Raw genomic sequence first — 4,890 nt, forward strand, 5'->3', positions numbered from 1 at the left:
AACTTGAGATGTTTGAATTTGGTTGAAGATCTTGGTGGAATTTTGGAGAGGGATTAGAGAGTGTTTTTGAGTGTTTTGAAGCTAGAAAGAAATATAACTAAGTATGGGACAATCCTCTTTTTTATAAAAGAAAAACGTCCAGCCGCTACAGTAACTTTAGCTACTGGAAATTGAAATTCTGCTCCGACAGGTTTTACGAAAATGATCATAACTCCTTCATCCTAACTCGGAATGAGGTGAAATCAATTGCATTGGAAAGCTAACTCTAAGGGCTTTAATTTAATAGGTAGCGGCCCTTCCAGTTCCTTGTGTGCTAAGAGATATGCCCCTTTAAAGTTGACCCTGAAAATCGCATTTTTTGCGATTTTCGAATTTTGATACGGTTGCTCTAAAATTCGTGTTAGACCCATTTCCCACTCAATTTTACCCCCTGAATAAGAATATGAAGTCGAATTTCCAAAATCATGCACGGATTTTGAGATATATGGAAATTACAATTATAGGTGTTTCCAAAGCACATTTTCGGGCATTTTTGGGGTCGTTTCACTTTCCATAGATGTCTTATGACTTATCTTGGATTGGTTATTAAATGATATCTTTCCATGGATAGCTTGGACTATAAATATGATGTGCCCTTCCATGGATAATAAGAACAAGTTAAGAAAATAACTACTTCCCACATTAATAATGAACTAAGGTTACTTCAAGAAGTATCTCATATGTGTTCAATGGTTTTAGAGATGTTAGCTTGCATTGACCATGTTTTATGACTTATGTTTTCTAAACTTCTTATATCATGTTTTAGCTTTGTCAATTGCATGTTATGAAATGTCCCATTTTAGCACAACTTAAATGTTTTATGCATGGCTATCATACTTGGTACGTTGTTTTGTACTAACGCATAATCTTGCCTACATTTTCCTAATTGTAGTGTCTGATATTCAAGGTTCTCAGTTTCATGGCTAGAGGTTGACTTGGTTGATTTTCGAGCTTGGTGAGTCCTCATGCTTCAAGGACGGATTTTCATTGTTCCTAGTTTCCTTCTTATTTTTAGTTTTGAACATGATGTATGGGCTAGGCCAAATCTCATTCTATTGTATTAGATGGCTATTGAGACAAAGTGTTTTAGACTTCCGCTTTTCTTTATAAAATGTTGGACTTGAAATGTTGTATTTACTTCTTTTGTTCTATTTTATGTGTTATGAATGCTAAGTGGCTTGTATGGGGCCTCTCAGGGTCCAATACGCCATGTTACATCTAGGAGGTACCCCTGGGTTGTGACAAACTTGGTAACCAGAGCACAAGGTTTAGAATGGTCCTAGGATGTTTCATAAGCCACGTCCAGTAGAGTCTTGTTCATGAGTGTGAAGCGCACTACATTTATGAATTAAAGGCTACAAGATGATTAGGAAACTCCACTTCTTTCATTACCATTAAGTCGTGCGATAATTTTAACTCTATAAGGTCTCTTTCCTAATCCTTACCCGGTGCTCTACATGATATGACTACTCGAAGAACTTTTGCTAGAATGAGTGAGAGAGACAATGTGGAACAAGAAGCTCCTGCCCAAGTTTCTCAAGCTCCGGCCGACCCTTTGGCCGAGCAAGTGACTAATGTGGAGTTTATGGCTATTTTTCTAATGTGGGCTCAAGTTGTGACGGCCCAGGCCAATAGGAAAGTTGTGGTCTTCATGAACCCAAATGTGGGTACAATGGCACATAGAGTGAGGAACTTCACCAGGAGTAATCCTCCGAAATAAAGGTCTAAAAAACTAAAAAGGGCAAGAACCGAGGATAGTAATTATAGGTCCGATAGACGTGGTCATTCAAGGTCTCGACGAAGGATTCCCGGGCAAGGTTCTCTAAATGATCCTTAAAGGTTTAACAATGAGAGGGTGTCTAACCCTAAGCCTCAAGGAGGAAATAGTGTGGGTCTTTATTGCCCAATTGTGCTAAGTGTGGAAGAAAGCATGAGGGAGAATGCCTAGCGGGTTCTAATGCTTGTTTTAGTTGTGGTAAGATAGACCACAAGATAAGGCATTGTCCTTCAATTGCTAGGGATGAGGGAGATATTCGTCGTAGGGCTCAACCATATCCTTCATTCGGTCCAAGTGGTTCGGGTACTAATGCTCCCAAGCAAAATAGGTTTTATGCTCTTCAGACTCGTGGTGAACAAGAGAGTTCTCCCGATGTGGTTACCGGTATATTGAAAGTCTTTCAATTAGATGTTTACGATTTACTTGATCCCGGTTACCTTGTCTTTTATGACACTATATATGGCTATGAGATTTGATGCGTTGTTAGATCCTTTTCCGGTCTCTACTCCTATTGATGATTTTGTGATGGCTCAGAGGGTCTATAGAAAGTGTCTCGTCTACTTATTCCATAGAGTTACTCTAGTTGATTCGGTAGAGCTTGATATGCTCGATCTTGATAGTATCGTTGGTAGTCAAGTTTCAGCTCCCGAATGAGCCTATCCTAGAATGGAAGGGGGGAAATTCTCTGCCAAAAGGTCGATTTATTTATTGTCTTAAAGCTAGAAAGATTATTTCTAAGGGTTTCTTGTACCATCTAGTTAGGGTTAAGAAAAATGATATTCCAAAAATAGCTTTTAGAACCCGGTATGGTCATTATGAATTTTTTGGTGATGTCGTTTGAATTGAATAATTCTCCGATGGCATGCATGGATTTGATGAATAGGGTGTTTAGATAATACCTTAATATGTTCGGTTAGTAGACACTACCAAGGGTGGTGTTATAGTTCACTATAGTTTAGAATCGTCTCTAGTGACGAATGTGAAAGCTAAGTAATGTCTTGATCCAACCTTAGTAGAATTGAAAGAACCGGTGCTTAGGAAGTCCGTAAAGGCTTTCTCCCGAGGGGGAGATGGTGTGCATAGATATCAAAGTCATTTGTGTGTTATCTATGTTGATGATTTGAGGGAAATTATAAGGTTGCACAGAGTGCCTTTGTCCATTATTTCTGATCGTGGGGCCCAATTCACCTCTTAGTTTTGAAAATCTTTCTAAAAGGGTCTTGGTACTCGGGTTAAGCATAGTATGGTCTTTCATCCCCAAACCGATGGGCAAGCGAAGCGTACTAATTGTACCTTTGCATGGATAGCTTGAATTGGATACTTAATTGTACCTTTCCATGGATAGCTTGGATTGGATACTTAATTGTACCTTTCCATGGATAGCTTGGATTGGATACTTAATTGTACCTTTCCATAGATAGCTTGGATTGGATACTTAATTGTACCTTTCCATGTATAGCTTTGATTGAATACTTAATTGTACCTTTCCATGGATAGCTTGGATTGGATACTTAAGTGTACCTTTCCATGGATGTCTTATGACTTAGCTTGGATTGGTTATTGAATGATATCTTTTCATGGATAGCTTGGACTGGCAAGATGACGTGCCCTTTCATGGATAATAAGAACAAGTTAAGAAAATAACTACTTCCCACATTAATAATAAACTAGGGTTACTTCAGGAAGTATCTCATATGTGTTCAATGGTTTTAGAGATGTTAGCTTGCATTGACCATCTTTTTATGTTTTTTAAACTTCTTATATCATGTTTTAGTTTGGTCAATTGCATGTTATGAAATGTCCCGTTTTATCACGACTTAAATGTTCATGCATGGCAATCATACTTGGTACATTGTTTTGTACTAACACATACTCTTGCCTACATTTCCCCGATTGTAGGGTCCGATATTCAGGGTACTTAGTTTAGTGACTAGAGGTTGACTCGGTTGATTTCTAAGCTTGGTGAGTCCTCATGCTTCGAGGAAGGATTTTCATTGTTCCTAGTTTCCTTTTTATTTTCAGTTTTGAACATGATGTATGAGCTAGGCCCAATCTCATTCTATTGTATCTGATGGCTATTGAGACAAAGTGTTTTATACTTCCGCTTTCCTTTATAAAATGTTGGACTTGAAATGTTGTCTTTACTTCTTTTGTTCTATTTCCTATGTTATGATTGCTAAATGGCTTGTATGGGGCCTCTCAGGGTCCTATACGCCATGTTATATCTAGGGGGTACCCCGGGTTGTGACAAAATGTTTGGAAGTAAGGGAGGATAATCACTCTCAATCAACCAGAAATGATCTTTAGTGGAAATTAATTAATGACAATAACTTGATTGTCACTAAAAATGTATTTTTAGTGGCAATTAACACTTTTTCTAAATGTCCGTAAAGCCTTTAGTGACATTAGATCCAATGACAACTAATTACTACCGGTGCCTTCTTTGGTATTGTGTATATTTATTGCCGCTAAAAGATATTTTTATTGTAGTGATCCACTCAATATTTTTTTAAGACAAGTTGAGAAAATGTCTTGACTCTACTTGCTTACATATATCAGTCACTTTATTTGAAGACAAGTAGACTTCTACCAACTTAAGTTATATTTTGGCCTACCAAAAATATCTATAATATCCATATATTTACATGACTTTTCTAGCATGTATCTCGTTTGGAAAATGTATAATCATTTAATTCAATTCATTCTCCTTTTATCTAAATACATGTATTCAACCATACAATTCTTACATTAATGTCCTAAATACATGAGTTAATTAAATTCAGATATCATACAAATCATGAACTCTTTTCTTTCCCAGGAGAAGATCCACATATTTCAACAAACTTTGAATATGATATTATTTGTAGGCTCGCAATCAACAAACGATGGTACTAAATAAAAAGTAAGAGATGTAACATTTTATACAAGTATAAGAAGACATAATAAATTTGAAAAATAAAATAACAAAACATACAGTGCTGAAATAAATAGTAGTAATTGTATATGAGCATGTGAAAATTGGTTGTTGATAACAAAAAGTCACGTGCAAGCTTATTTACATTTACAACAAGGAG

This window comes from Solanum stenotomum, chromosome 5, assembly GCF_019186545.1.
Source record: "Solanum stenotomum isolate F172 chromosome 5, ASM1918654v1, whole genome shotgun sequence".
In the NCBI taxonomy this organism is placed as follows: Eukaryota; Viridiplantae; Streptophyta; class Magnoliopsida; order Solanales; family Solanaceae; genus Solanum; species Solanum stenotomum.